Genomic DNA, 16,880 nt, shown 5'->3' with positions numbered 1-16,880 from the left:
TTTTAAATTTTAAATTGTTTAACTGAGAAACTGAGAATGAAAATTCTTTTCGTTGGAACGATTTTCGTAGAGCGACTCCTGCAAATGTTGCAGACTGTTGTTTTCAATTCTGGAATTTTTAGATAAACGACAATTTAAATAATGGAATTTTCAATTCCAGCGTAATAAATCGTCGACTCGTCCTTTCGAAATTTACAAGCTCTGGTTTGCGAAATGTTTCAAGACTGGGAACATTCTTTTTCTTTTTTTTTTTTTAAATTTTAAATTGTTTAACTGAGAAACTGAGAATGAAAATTCTTTTCGTTGGAACGATTTTCGTAGAGCGACTCCTGGCAAATGTTGCAGACTGTTGTTTTCAATTCTGGAATTTTTAGATAAACGACAATTTAAATAATGGAATTTTCAATTCCAGTGTAATAAATCGTCGACTCGTTCTTTCGAAATTTACAAGCTCTGGTTTGCGAAATGTTTCGAGACTGGGAACATTTCTTTTTCTTTTTCTTTTGTTTTAAATTTTAAATTGTTTAACTGAGAAACTGAGAATGAAAATTCTTTTCGTTGGAACGATTTTCGTAGAGCGACTCCTGGCAAATGTTGCAAACTGTTGTTTTTAATCCTGGAATTTTTAGATAAACGACAATTTAAATAATGGAATTTTCAATTCCAGTGTAATAAATCGTCGACTCGTCCTTTCGAAATTTACAAGCTCTGGTTTGCGAAATGTTTCGAGACTGGGAACATTTCTTTTTCTTTTTCTTTTGTTTTAAATTTTAAATTGTTTAACTGAGAATGAAAATTCTTTTCGTTGGAACGATTTTCGTAGAGCGACTCCTGGCAAATGTTGCAAACTGTTGTTTTCAATTCTGAAATTTTTAGATAAACGGCAATTTAAATAATGGAATCTTCAATTCCAGCGTAATAAATCGTCGACTCGTTCTTTCGAATTTTTATAAATTCAGCTTTACCGCTTCGTTGAAGAATATTTTCACACAGAGAAAATTCATTTTTTTCTTTTTTTTTAATTTTTCTGAGAAAATAAAAATTCTCTTCGAATAAAATTTCGCTCAAGAAATTTCCGTACAATGACTCTCACGAGTATTATAATTTCGTAACAAGTCGTACAGTTATAAATTGAGGCTTTCGTTTTCAAAGTACGTTGTTCAATTTTTATTCTAAAAAGAATTATCTATCACAAGTGTGGGGCATAGCTAAAAAAAAAAAAATAAAGGTTGAGAACCACTGCTTTCAATTAAGCTCAGTTTTATAGCTGTGTGCGATTTTTTTTTCTTCATAAAATTAGAAGAACACTACAGTACAGAGAATTCAATTAAAGTTTAATGTCGTGTCAACTGCACATGTGGAAAGATTTTTACACCAATTTCTCGAGACATTACATCGTTTGGAAAAATTTAGCGCACTGTACGTAACGAACGGTTGCGCAATTGCGCATTAAAGTATCGAGGCGATAATCTGGCCTGGTCATTTACAAAGACGTCGGTGTAAATAATAACGGCATGATATTTCAGGCCGACCTAAAAACGTAAATCAATTTCATTGACACTATCGTGATAGAACGTACTGCTTTTTGCATGCCCGACCGTGTTAAATTCGCGTTACATTACGAAACGTGACGCGCGACAGTAAAGCAAAGTTGCCTTAAATAGTACCAATAGTACACAGCGCCTTAAATAGTACCATAAAATCGCGAATAAATACATCAAAGTGACGCGTTTTCACTAAAACGCAGTGTCACGTGTTCGTGCGAGAATTTTCGCTTCTGCGCATGCGCGAACTTTCGCAGCTACGAAACGGCAGGGACCTTCCTGTATTTTATAGGTTAGAAAATACATTCGTCTTAACGAGAAAGTCGAGCGAGTAATTTCCAGAGAAATTTTTTTCATTCGTCGCTCGTCTCGAAGGAACGTTAATTATGGCTCGTTCCGAAGGTTCAGTTCTTTCTTTTTCTCTTAAACTCGCGTTGGTCTGAAATCTGAAACTCTCGTTCTCGTTGTTTCTTGGAAACGACGGGGCACGTTTGGATATTTCTCCGGGGCAAATATACGGGACAGGACTCGCGGATTTACTGTTTTTACGAGCGTTTTTCTTTTTCCTTTTTTCTCGTAAACACGGCAGAAACATGAAAGAGGGCGAAATCATACTGTTTCTCATATGTGAAAAATTTTTTCTATAGTCGTACTGTTTTTTTTTTGAGACTTTCAATTTTTCAAATAGTATGCTATAATCAAGTAATGTATATTTTTTTATATTACGTGATATATCATTATTATATTTTATATATTACTTTTTATATATTATTTATATTACTTTGTATATATTGCTTATATTATTTATATTACTTTGTATATATTGCTTATATTATTTATATTACTTTGTATATATTACTTACATTATTTATATTACTTTGTATATATTGCTTATATTATTTATATTACTTTGTATATATTACTTATATACATTTTCAGATATTATTTGTGAAAAATTTTTTCCATAGTCGTACTGTTTTTTTGAGACCTTCAATTTTTCAAATAGTATGCTATAATCAAGTAATGTATATTTTTTTATATTACGTGATATATCATTATTTATATTCGGGGAATTCAATAATGTACCATGTAGCAAAAAATGTACTACACACCACAGTCCTCTTTCATTTTTCCATAGCATCTATTTATGAGTGAAGGAAAAAAAAAAAAAAAAAAAAAAAAGAACGAAAATGCTGGAAGATAAATCCATCCTGTTACGAACACCCTGTATATTATATATTAGTTTCAATGTGCAAACATACGGGTTGTTTCTCGCGTTGCAGCAACGTAGTCGCAACACTAAATTTCCCGTGTGTGTTTTCGAAGTTCATCGGGATCCGACGAATCCGTTTTTTCCCTTTTTTTCTGTTTTCCGTTTTTTCCCGCCGAATGTTTACGCTCCGCTTAACTTCGACGCTACGATTCAAGAACCAGCAGAAGGCTTTCCGTTAATCTTCGCTATGAAGTATCGCTAGGAAAACAGGATTCTTCCATCCTGTGCGTTCGATCGTTATGTATACTGCTCGCAAAAAATTAGGGGATATTTCGAAACGAATACGAAACGATAAAAAAAAGAAAAGAAGCGTTTGATTTTTCTTTTGTCGAACAGGAACGCGTCGGAGAAGCAAACGACGTGATATTTTCTGATGTCCTTGTTTAATAAAACAAAATAATAAATCAAATGCTTTCGTGTTCATTTTCGAAATGTCCCCTATTTTTTGTGCAGTGTATTTCTTACGAAAATGAGAGGGGGGGACAGGCGAGTGGATCGCAAATTCCAGTGGAATATTTGCCGAATTTCGAGTATTGAGATTTAACTATCAGAATCGTTGAACCTTCTCGACGAGGAGTCAAATTTGCCCAAGGATCTTTATTCATCCTTTGCGATGAATAAACGATGTGTTCTACGAGTCACATTCGACCTGAAATCGGCAGTGGCGGTGGGAGGGGGGAGGGGGGGGGAGATTATTTTCTGCCCCCTCGGTTTTTCTACACCGAAAATTTTTGTTTCTCCCGGGGGCGAGGCGAGCGAGTTGGAGTTTGCAACGAGGAGAATTTATCGGGGGGGGGGAGTTAAATCGAAGGAGCGGGATGCTCGAGGGGTGCGAATGATGAAATCAGCCTCGGTTCGACAGAGAGAAAGTGAAAAAGTGAAAGAATAAGTGGGGGGCGCAGGGATCTAGATTAAAGATTTCGATAATGGAAATTCGCGATGCAAAGGTCCGCCGGTCGAGTCTCCCCAGCATCGTTTCTGGGATCGTAATCGAATTGTTATCGCTCCGTTGAAACGGCCTGCGGTAATTATTTTTAATCTAGCCTCGAACCAGATGCGCCCCTCCTTAACTCTAGCGATTTTTCGCTAGCGTGCGAAAATCGACCGATTCGTTTTAACCCTTCGTGCACTCCGACCTTTTTCTCAAGCACATCTTACAACAGCTTCGACGTTTTTTTTCTTTCTTCATTTTTGCCTGCTTATGCCGAGTATCTAGTAAATTATTTATTTGAAAGTAAAAATTACAATTGAACAGTTTTATTCAAATTATCGAACTATCGTTTGTGATATGAATAATGACATACAGTGAAGAGCATAATCCGTGTCAGTACCTAAATTTTTCTTGTAAATAATTTTTTTATTGCTATATATATATTGTTATATTGTTATTTTTTATTATATATTTTTTATTTTATTGATAAAGTAATTGAAAAAATAAATATCTCAAGTGTATTTTGCACAATTGACAGTAATTATAAATATATTTATTTATTTATATTTTGTTATTATTTATTATTACTTATATATTCATTTATGTTTTATTTATATTTATATATTTATATTATTTATTATAAACAATATATTTATTTATATTTTGTTATATTATTTATTATGTATTATTATTTATATATTTATTTACGTTTTATTTGTATTTATATATTTATATTATTTATTATAAATGTATATTTATGCATATTTTGACACGATGTATAATTGTATTTCTTGATTTATTCATTTAAAGAAAGCAGCAGAATACCGATTGATTATGCGACAGAACATGCAATTTGTTAATAATATTTTTACATCTGCTGTCCTACTGCATCATCGAATATTGTCTGTACCTGAGAAGAGAGTACTTGGAGTGCAAAGAGTTAAAATCTTAGCTTCCCGATGACCATGAAGATACCCGTGTCTTCTTTCTCTTCCTCTCTCTCCCTCTTCCTCCCTCGACTGTGGTTCCCAGGCATGTCGTTGATCGAAATTATCGGATTAGCCGCGAACGAGACGCGAGTTATTGAACTTTCCAGACGATGCCTTTTCAAAGACCGGGGAGAAATCTCTCCAGACTCTTCTCCTCTCTCTCTCTTTTTTTTACATCATCCTCTCCAATGCGTTTCAAGAACTTCTTTCATTAACCAATGACTCCTCTCTCTCTCTCTCTCTCTCTCTCTCTCTCTTCATAGCCTCGTGGCTGGCCGCGTGATTCTCTCGGCGATCCGCGAGCTCCGAGAGGGCCCCGTTAATAAGCACGAGCGCAACCTCTGTCTCTGGTAACCTCCGAAGGATACCAATTTTTTACAACGATTCGTGCGGCAGCACCAGGAGAGCAGACGAAGAGAGAGCGAGAGCGAGAGAGAGAGAGAGAGTCGAGCAGCAGCATCAGCAGCAGCAGCGGACGCTCGACCTCGTTATCGGCTCGAAATTCTTCTCAATTTCCGGCAGAGGAAATCGAACGGTCAGCGTTAGCAGCAATCTTGCTAACTGAATTCCATCTCTTGATGGACAAAAGCCCTCCTCACCCTCCCCCTCCTTCTGGCGGAAGCTCCGCAGAAGCGTCGGAACGCCTGGGCTCTGCTACACCGTGCTTTCCCGGTCCCCTGTGTTTCTCGATGTTTCTAGGTCAGTTGACTCGACTCAACTACACACACACACACACACACACGNTACATACATACATACATACATACATACATACATACATACATACATACATACATACATACATACATACATACATACATACATGCATACATACACAGTTCGCTTCTGGGTCGGTCACCGTTTGTCCTAAGTTTCAGGAACGGGCTCTCCGCGTTCGCTGCGCGCGCGCGCGCGCGCGCTATCGTTGAAAGTCAAGCCCGACTGAACTTGGTCCGCGGGCTTGGTTCGCCAAGCGCGCCCCCCCTCCCCTCCACCGCCAAGTTGCAACCAGCGATGGTGGTGGTGTACCATCTGTGATACCGGAGAATTAGTTACCGGCGGGGGGGGGGGGGGGAGGTGGGGGACAACGCCGCGACAACGAGAAAGTTACGGACGACTGAACGTAGATAATTGTTGTTTGCTAAATTCCAGCCGATATCTTGTAACGGAACTCCTTCTCTCCAGCTCGCCTGGTCGTCTACATTATTATTCCATTAATTGAGCCCCCGGAGTTGCACCGAGCGCGCGCCAGTACCAGGCGTTTATCGATTTATTTCCCTCGTAATACCCCCGCTCTTTACCCGCGGGCCACGTCCACTTGCCCATCGACGTCGTTTCAACCCCTTCTTGTCCGTTCACCTACACCCCCCCCCCTCCCCCGCCCACCTCGTCGTTTCCCACGTCGTGCCACTTTGTTGCACGCCACGCGGGAAATTTTATCTTCGCCGCACTTACCCGCGGAATCTCGTCCCGTATCGACGCTTCGAATCGCCTCGAATGCTCGCCACGTACACGTGCGTTTCGTTTCTTGTTTTTTTTTTTTTTAAAGTCGACGATTCATTCTCTACCGTGAATCGTCGATTTTGACGATATGGTATCGTTTGATACCATATTTTTTTTTTTTTTTTCTTTTTTTTTTTTTTTTTTTTTTTTTTTTTGTCGACAATCGATGTCGAGGACTATCCTGACCCAGTTGGGGGTGAGGAATACACTTTATTAAATATCTCCGGTAATTATTGACGATACCGTGTTTGTGTAAATTAATGAAATTAGTGCTTTTTCTTTTTTTCAACGACGGATTTGATTATGTGTACCATTTCACAGAAGAATCTTTTGTTTGAGTAATATATTTGAGAAACTGTATTTTTTGCGAAAGTTTCCTTAAGTTGTGATCTGTAGTTCCTTGGAAAAGTTTTACCCTCGCGATGAGTTGGAAACGATTGCGAGAAGAAGAAAAATTTTGACGTTCAGGTTCAAAGTCAAGGTCAATTTCTGAAGCAGGTTCTTCATAACGTTATTATTTTTTTTTTCAATTATAATATGTTTTAAAATAAATAATATTTTAATTATAAATATTTATTTATATTTATAAATATAAAATTAAATTAAATTAAATTAAATATATTAATTTATAATTATAAATAACATTTTAATTATAAATATTTATTTATATTTATAAATATAAAATTAAATAAAATTAAATTAAATATATTAATTTATAATTATAAATATTTTAATTATAAATACTTATTTATATTTATAAATATAAAATTAAATTAAATTAAATATATTAATTTATAGTTATAAATAACATTATAATTATAAATATTTTTAAATTAAATAACATTATAATTATAAATATTTTTTTTTAGATTATAAATTATAACGTTAATATATACGCCAGTTTCGTATCGAAAGTGTAGAATTCATTTGATTCATGATAGTCATAGGCAACCTTTCTTTCCATCTTGTATCTATATACATACATACATTACATACGTGTGACGTATGAGTGGGACGGTGTGCAAACATCTTTTGTGGCCATTGCAGTCCCATCACGATGGTCATGGGACATCTGTTCCGTCTCGCACGCAAAGGCGACGTTAGTAGATGAAGTACGGGAGCCAGTATCTTTTTCGCGAGACAGGACGCGTGGCAAAACGTGTTACAGCTGTGAGAGCCAGCTCAAGCCGTGTAATTCTGAGATGAGACGCGGAATTCTTCGCTGTCGCGCAAATATCCGAGAGAGCGCGGAAGAGAGTATCGGTACAAAGGAACTTCAAGGACAAAAGGATAGTTTGCCGGTGTATCCTTGACACACGGGTGGAGATACTTTCCCTCAAATCCCGAAGCGAAATTGCCAAGCTCAAATTCCTGGTCTGGCAACGCCAACCTATACAACGTGTTGTCGCATATAGTATGTACTATATCTCAACTTCCAGGCGACTTGCGAGTCTTTCACGAGCGCGGCGAGTCGTCGAATCATTTTGAAAGCGATTCGTGAAAGTTTTTCTTTTTTTTGTTTTCTTCTTTTTTCTTTTTTTTTTTTTTTTGACGAATGTCGAGTCTTTTGAAACGAATCGATACGAGTTTTACTACTAATCGTTTCAGCCAATTTACGAGTTTTAGCTAAAAGATATCATTTTTTGGAATTTTATTTAATTCGATAGCGCGTCAATATGACTAAACAAGTGAAAATGTCTATCAATACCAAAACAATCTAGCGTCAAAATCTACGTACAATATAATTCTAATTTACGTATAATTTCGTATAATAAAATTAAACAGTATGTTGATTTTGGCAAGACTCGACACTGCCCGTTCGAGCGGTTATAAAAGAAACGAAAGTCTGAAGTCGGTCACATTGAACGATCGTTCGATCGTTCTTAATGTTAAAATAATAAAATTGTGCAATTATTCATATAACAAAACCGTACAATTATTTGTATAATAAAATCGTATAGTTATTTAAATGATAAACTCGTACAATCATTTATATAACATAAAATCGTACAATTATTTATTCTTTTCCAACAAGCGACATTTCTTGTATGCAGCACTCATTTCAAACATCCCCTTGCGCTGGCAACTGGTTCGCGGACCATAACGAGTGACCGAACCGTATACAATAAAATCGTCCCTTTCTTTTTCTTTTGAACTCGTCGGTACGATGTCATTGGATAGAAATTATTGTGAATTAATAAATTTATTATTTGTTTTGCCTGGGTTATGCTTGAATATACTTAAAACTGAGAAGATATTGCAATTTTTGCAACAGAAAAATTCAAGAGGTTAACCACTTGCGCTGGCAACTAACTGATTGCGGACCGTAACGAGTGACCAAACCGTACACAATAATTCGACCATTTCTTTTTCTTTTGAACTCGTCGGTATGATATCACTGGATAGAAATTACTGAGAATTAATAAATTTATTATTTGCTTTGCTTGTTATACTTATTTTTTATACTTAATATATTATATAACTTTATACATAATATATTTATAATATATCTCGTTTTAGAACAGAGGTAGCAAACTGGCGGCTTTGCCAATTGTTATATAATATTGTTATATAATATACCTAATATATTATTATATACTATTAAATATTATTTATTATACTTATAATATATTATTATTATATACTATTAAATATTATTTATTATACTTATAATATATTATAATATATTATAATATTTATTATACTTATAATATTATAATATAAATAATATATAATATAGAGTATTATAATATTATAATATAAATAATATATAATATATAATATTATAATATTATAATACAAATATTTACATTCTATCATAAATATCACTTACTACACTTAAATATACTTAAAACTGAGAAAATATTGCTATAATATTTAGGACAAAATATTCTCGACGTGCGTCATTCCAGCGCAAGAGGTTTAGGTTAGGTTTAGGTTAGGTACGCCATCGGGAGGCAACCTATCCTATGAAATTTCGTCGAGAAACAAAGAGATCGAGCGATTTGAGTCAGTGACAAACGTACGAAAGACTGAATGCAGAAAGAATCTCGGCATTCTTATTGCCGACGTTAGTACTCCGAAAAGGTAAAAGGCGAGAGGATTTTTAACGGTAACGAGAGACGAGCCTCGTTGTTTTTTTTTTTTTTCTTTAATCCCTCGGGGAACCGGTTCACCGAAAACAACGAAAGTACTCCGCGCGCGTTTTACCGAAGCCACTCCGTTATTACACACCCGGTGTGTCGATCAGAGAATGCGCCCGTCTGTTTTATTTGCAACTACAGCCCTGGTTCGCCTTGCCAGCAGCCTTGCCCGAACCGGCCAACGACCGTATCTCTCTTACCTATCCTGCAGAGGCTCGCATATTTCTCTCTCTCTCTCTCTTTCGTTCTTTCACGTTCTTTTCCTTTCTCTTTCGCCGGGCAACCTCCGCTCTTCCAACCAAGTCTCTTTGATCCGTTGTACAGGTAAACTCACGTGACGCGTGCATAAAGCCCGTTGGATACTGCAAACGAGGCGTTCTCGGCGAATTTTTGCACCTTTGACCGTGTCGCGGTCGATTTCTACCTCGAAACGAATTTCTTCGGGAGTCGTCGGGAGTTGACTCGAAAATTACCTATCTTATCTTCAGAACTAGTAGACTCAAAGTGAACGTAAAATTAAATCTGTACGATGAAACGTAAAATGTATCAGGCCTTTATCAGGTTATTCGTGGGCATCAAGTTTGTGCGGCAGAAACCAAGATACGACAGATGCAAAACAAATTCCTCCTGCTATTTTAAATAAATTATTCGACAGGGTGGTCGAATAATGTTGAAAGATATAAAAACAAAAATAACTTTTACAAACACATGGTTTTTAAAATTTTTTATTATTTTATTTGGAAATATAATTGATATGGGGTTTTTTTTTTAGTATTATGCGTGAAAAACAACATCCCTCAAGTGACAATTTTCCTGCTCTGTATGACACTCTTATTAGAAAATTACACACTAACTGTAAACATACCAACTGTTCAAAAATTCACTCGCAACTCACTCGCTACGGCATACCATGCTAATCTTCTTAATCCACTTATCAGCACTTATCACAGTGGAAAAGCATACCTCTAAAAATCAAGACAAGGCTTCCCAAACGTTGAACACTCAACTTTACTCAAAATCAAGATCAAAATTAAAGAAAATTCTTTCCTGCAATCGCCATCTACACACGAATCACAACATAAAACAAAATTTAAATTTTTTCACGTTAAATGCAAGTTATAGAGACACGCTATCTTAGAAACTGCAGAAATAAATTACTTTACAAACAAAAAAAAAAAAAAAATTCATCTTGTAATTACGAACACAACGAAACACTCTGCTTTCCTTTTTCAAATGGATCCTCTCACGGAGAAGGTCCGTTGTTACATATTTGTACCACCAGAACAGGGTATATGTAAATTGGAGAAGGTATCGGCGATGAAGGATGGAAATGCTAGCGTATTGCATTCGGAACACGAGATTCCCAGGTCAGAAAGTTACTCGTGCCAGTGTCTAATACCGTGGTTCCCAACGTGGAAGATTTCACGCCCCACAGGGAGCGCAGTTTGATTTTCTACGGTGACAATTCGAGAACGAGGTGTTCCATTGCATAAAGGCTCATGTTTCGAGCGCTACCACTTACTAAAAAAATACTGAACCAAGTTTCAGAGTTTTTTGTTCTTAGTAATAATAAATAATAAAAATGAATTTTTGGTCGTAATTTATTCTGTTGTCTGGTAAATTTGTACTTCGCGCCATTTTAAGTAGTGTAAATATACATAAATATTCGAGTGAGGTATCGAAAACTTCAAAACTTTACTAAAGTTTAATTATTTTAATAAAGAAAGAAATATATAATTTATTTTAATAAAGAAAAAAAATAATACGTCATAATTTACTAAAATACAATTATTTTAAAAGAAAGAAAATAATATGTCACAGTTGTTAAATATCGTCTATATTTTTTAAAAATTTGTAAAGTTCCGAAAACTTTACTAAAGTTTAATTATTTTAATAAAGAAAAAAAATAATACGTCATAATTTATTAAAATTTAATTATTTTAAAAGAAAGAAAATAATATNNCAGTTGTTAAATATCGTCTGTATTTTTTTAAAATTTGTAAAGTTTCGAAAACTTTACTAAAGTTTAATTATTTTAATAAAGAAAAAAAAATAATACGTCATAATTTACTAAAACTTAATTATTTTAAAAGAAAGAAAATAATATGTAACAATTGTTAGATACTGTCTGTAATTTTTTAAAATTTGTAAAGTTTCGAAAACTTTACCAAAGTTTAATTATTTTAATAAAGGAAAAAAAATATGAATACCTCGTAATTAACTAGAATTTAATTATTTCAATAATAAAAAAAAAAAAAAGAAAGATGGTATGTCGTAATTGTTAGATATCCGTGTTTTTCCAAATTCGTGAAGTCTCTCCAAACTTACCTCAGCAGAAAGTAGTCTGGATGCAGTTTGCCCGTCGATACGAAAGTTGGATGGCAACATATTACTCGGTTGCAAAACTTCTCGACGTCCCGCCGGCTCGTTATGAATCCCTAATTGTTTCGAATAATGCGCGCTTTCACGACGCGAGCATTGTACCCTGGACTTCCCGTGGTTTTCCTTGATAAATTATCGGGACGAAAGTTGCACGGTGCCAAAAATAAATCAAGTGGGAGTGAAAGACTCGAGCGCGAGTGAAACGAGTGTGAGAGAGAGAGAGAGAGTGAGTGGGGAAGAAGAGGTTAGGACGAGCGGTCCAGGTTTCATTCATCCGGTCTATGTAGGCGACGTATATATATATAGGGCCTATCCTATCTTATCAGACGCGACGACCGAAACGGATATTACGATAATGGATACTCTTGGAATATGCTCATCGCTGCATGGCGGTGACGCGATCGCTTCTGCGCTATCTGTCTGCACGGTATTAACATTAGAACTACCGACGATTGAAGCACAAAATTTTCCATCAGAAACATTTTATTAAAACTAGGAAGGAAGAACTTTTGTTTCTACATCATTTCACGAAAAACCATTTAAATTTTCAAAAAAAGAGATAGAAGAATTTTACGTAATGTAACACGATCTTGTACAGAAACTTTTATTTCTACATTTTACGAAAAATCATTTAAATTAAAAGAAAGAAAAGGGATAGAAAAATTTTGTAATACGACCTTCTACGGAAACTTTTATTTCTACATTTTGCAAAGGAACCATATAGATTTAAAGAAAAGAGGATAGAAGATTTTATAATACGATCTTGCACGGAAACTTTTGTTTCTGCATTTTACGAAAAATCATTTAAATTAAAAGAAAGAAAAAAGATAGAAAAATTTTATAATACGATCTTCTACAGAAACTTTTATTTTGACATTTTATAAAGGAACCATTTAAACTTAAAAAAGGGAGATAGAAAAATTTTATAATACGATCTTGCACAGAAACTTTTGTTTCGCGAAAAATCATTTAAATTAAAAAAGAAAAGAGGAGATCTTTGACACATTTGTATTTTAAAGCCAAGATAAATAAAACTCTAAGAAACAAATACGTCTCGTTAGGATATTTTTTTCTCCACGCTATTCTAAATTATAATTTATTCGCGTCGCTTGTAAATACGTTTGTAATTCAGAATATTCAAATTTTAAAGCAATGTTTAATTCAGTAATTGCTCTGCCCGCTCCGGATCTGCCAGTTCTGGAAGAGTATTCCCCGCAGCTGGAAAAATATTAATTCACGGTGGACGACGTAGACTTATACTAGTATTTTTTATACAAAAATAGAAACTATTTTATTCCAGTTTCAAATAATTATTTCGTTGAGTCGTTAGTTGTCGCTGAAACGTAGATTACATCGTGGACATTCGAGTGTAACACGAGTAGAAATAAAGTTCTCGATTTAACATGAAATATCTAAAAAAAAAAAAAAATGGCATTTCTCAAGTTTTGAACGAATAATAAATTCAGTCAAGGGATCACTCCAGTGTTCTACAGCCCGTGGCAAATCTCATGAATTTCAAGAATGACAGGGCTGTGAAAACAGTCTGAAGTTTTTGTTACATAAATCACCGAGAGATAAACAAAATTGCTGGCTCGGTGTAATATAGCATTTAGCAATTGCCATCGAGAACGGTCGGGGTTCGCGTGGCCAGTAAAACGTGGCAATTAATTTTACTTGGTCAATTACCCGACGATAATTCGACGAGTATTTGTTTCGAGGACGTAATTAATGGCCATGCCGATACGTAAAGCAGGTGATGTCGAGGTATCGCGTATCGAAGGAAATCTTTCGTGTTGAAAAGCTCTCGGGCCCTCGGTGAAAGAGCGAGACAACCGTAGGAAGGAAAGCTCGACGAAAAGCGATATTCATTCCCTCCCGTGGCTTTGGGCGCGAGTAACCGGACAGAGTTCCTCGATGTCCAGAGAGAGCGTCCCCGGTATATACACGCTTCTTCTTCGCGTTGAAGGGATCGCGTTACTCGTTCGTATCGCGTAACACCTGGTTCTACAAAGGAGAGCAACTCCTGCGGCCTGGAACGACACCGAGCCGACAACAACAACGGCATAAACGAGCGTGTACGAGCTCGGTGATACTTGATTGTACACTGCGTCGCCCTGTCAAGTTGCGTCCCTGATCGGGAATCGGTTCGTGCCTCTCTGGCACGCGTTTATCCTCTTCGACATTTTCCGGGATATTAATAAAAAATTATACTTGTTCGGTGAATTTAATCCATCCCCCAAGTGTAGAACGAACGATGAAATCTTTGTCCAGGCTCCGCTTTTATTTTTATCTATAAAAAATATGTTGTTTGTATGAACATCCGCGATGATTAATAATGTTCACTCGCGTTTCTAAATTTTTTTCAAGAAAATTTAAACTCCCACGCATAGAATGAATCCAAATGAATGATATCTTTGCATGAGTTTATTTATAAAAATAAATGAATTTGCATGAACGTCGGCGATGTATTAATTAATGATAGATCACCTTGTTCACTCGCGCCTCTAAATTGTTCTAAGAAAATTTAAACCTCAAGTGTAGAATGAATCCAGATAAATGAACATGCTATATTTAATGGAATGATAAATCTTTCAGTCCAAGCTCAGCTTTTTATTTTTATTTACAAAAATTTGACTTCTTTACGAATATCCACGATCTACTGATTAATAATATTCCTCGTTCATTCGCGGCTCTAGATTTTTCAAAGAAACTGAAGAATTGAATTTCCCGCGTTAAACAAACATGGCATCCCAAAACTGCATCATTCGACTGCGTCGAATTTTACACATTGTTACGTTTGCAAGGGTACAATTAAAAACTTATGCTACACAATTTTACAGAACTTTTATTTGAATAAGACAAGATTTTTCCAGTTGGTAACTTGTTGATGTAAAAATATTCCAGTACTGACCGCAATACTACCTGTAATACCGACTGTGATTTCCGACTTGTACTCAACAGTAGAACTACCAAAGTGATCAAAATGATTAATTTATAATTTTTCAAAGTTCACAGTTCTGCAGTTTTACAACGTTGTACTTTCGTTAGATAATTTTTATAAAATGTACGAATAAAAGTTTATACTCCTTGTTCTATCATAACCTTTGCTATTCATTTTGTACTGTAATTTCTTTGATACAGTCCGTCGGTGGTACTAGCGTTAAAAAGTAACTCGTAATTAATTTCCAACAACGTGGGGAATTCGGGCAGATTGCTACGTCCTACGCGTTCCGGACACTGGACAAGAGAGCTTTCTCTCCAGGCACGGTGACAGAAAAATACGCGAGAACGAGCATCGGCGCGTGTACATTAGGAAGAACGCGTTCGTACACGCTTGTACGTATACGGTTACACGTTCTCGCTTTCGGTGAAACTCCGTTACACTCGGTAGCCACCGTGCTCCATTACGGAAATATTTCTCACCTCTGTCAGGTTCATTGCTACTCGCGTTGTTCGCGATAGAGAAAAGTAGCCGTAGTTTCGAGAGTGAGCGGAAAATGGGGCGGGGGGAGGGGTTGTTGCGAATGATCGCGCTCTCGTTTCTCCAATGCTCTACAGTCTATAATAAATCTCACGATCAGGAACCAAAGAGAGAGAAAAAAAAGAAAGAAAGAAAGAAAGGAAAAAGGAAGAAAAAGATAACGGCAATAGCCTTCGTGCCAGACAGTATAGTGTTTCGCGACTTCGTGGTCACGCGACATCCCCTCGAACCACGAAGGGACATAGGCAGCGTGGTTGTCGGTTAAACGTTCGACTGGCGCATGCTTGGTTCGGACTAGTTCGTGCGCGTTCGCGCTGGCTCGGCTCAATTCGGTGCGCTTCGGTGGTGTTCGTGCGTTTACGCCGCTCGGGAACGACCGGACGACTTTCTCCAGCGCGTTGAATCACAGTCTGGGTCAGTTCGCCGGATGATCGTCGCTCCGTTCGGGAGGACGCGTGCGCGTGTGCCCTTCGTGTGATCACATGAGTGTGGAGAGCTGTTCGATACGATTCCTTTTCTCGTCGTTCGCGGAATCCAGTGCGTCGGAAACTAGTTAGTGTGGCCAGTGCGTGTGAGATACAAACCTTTCCCCTCTCTAATTAGTGGCGAGAGGGATAATGTTCAAGTGTGTCGCCGAGAAGGCCGCGGAGGTTGCACGGAGCAAGACGAAACTCACCGAGGAGAGCAAGAACGCGTGACAGGTAAAACATAACCTCAATTTACCCGCGGGGGTAAAAACCGCGTAGGTGAGGCTGAGTGTTTCTCAACCCACGCCAACTCTCTTCGTCGAAATTTCTCTTTTCTCTACGGTAGCTCGTTTTCGTTCGCGCCACGGCTATAACGGCGAGCGTCGTCGTCCGCGGATAGACTCGTTCTTTCGAACGACGGGCGGCGCAAACGAGCCATGCAACGTTACCCTCGGCGATTTAAAAGCTATATCACGCGAAATTACATACTTTCGATCGCACGCGTGACTTGTTTTATAGCTTGCGACGGGGAAAAGCGTTGGAAAGTTGTTCGGTTAACGTCGGATGGCGCTGGTCACTGAGACGTAGATTTTTTTTTCTTTCTTTTCCCCCCGTTTGATTTTCCAATAATCGAGGCTTCATGCGACCTTCTCGCTGCGCGTTTGTCCTTGTCGCGACCTGGCGCTTCCGTTTGCTAGTCCGAGCGTGTTTTCTCGCTTGTCCACCACGCCTTGAAAATCTTCGCTCTTTCGACTTTGCTCGGCCAATGCAAATCTATTACCGCCGTGCGCGAACTTCACACTCCTCGCGTCAGCGTTTCTCTCACTTTTCAAATGCTCAGATCGCAGAGAGGTTATCGTTCTCGAGTGTTTTAAACTTTATTCGCTAGTACGTGCGTGTAAGCGCTAATAAAATTATAAAAAATAGTCGTTCCTTACGTATTTTAAATTTACTTGACTCTCTTTCAAGTAACAAAAAAATAATTACGAAATACGTACGTTCTGATTAAAAGCGAAAATTCTGCTGGATAATACTGAAAGCGTAGATATCGTCTCTGACACGATGCACGTGATACATCGATATTGAAATTCAGCTTATGCTCAGCGTGCGCGATAATAATATTAAATACGCCGTGTTCGAAAAAGTGAGCCGATAATCGGCGGAAAT

The 16,880-nt window shown here is 37.0% G+C and overlaps 1 long non-coding RNA gene across 1 annotated transcript in view; it reads left to right on the top strand.

The window, feature by feature from the left end:
- The window catches only part of LOC122532942, a 23,532-nt gene extending 6,985 nt beyond the window's left edge, over positions 1 to 16,547 (top strand). Inside the window, exon 3 of the long non-coding RNA XR_006307613.1 lies at positions 15,823 to 16,547. This is a non-coding gene — a long non-coding RNA (uncharacterized LOC122532942). The remainder of the gene's footprint in view (positions 1 to 15,822) is intronic.
- Positions 16,548 to 16,880: the final 333 nt, after the last annotated feature.

The sequence above is a fragment of the Frieseomelitta varia genome, unplaced genomic scaffold, assembly GCF_011392965.1.
Source record: "Frieseomelitta varia isolate USP_RPSP 00005682 unplaced genomic scaffold, Fvar_1.2 scaffold_483, whole genome shotgun sequence".
In the NCBI taxonomy this organism is placed as follows: domain Eukaryota; kingdom Metazoa; phylum Arthropoda; class Insecta; order Hymenoptera; family Apidae; genus Frieseomelitta; species Frieseomelitta varia.
This window is presented reverse-complemented; position numbering and strand designations above follow the sequence as displayed.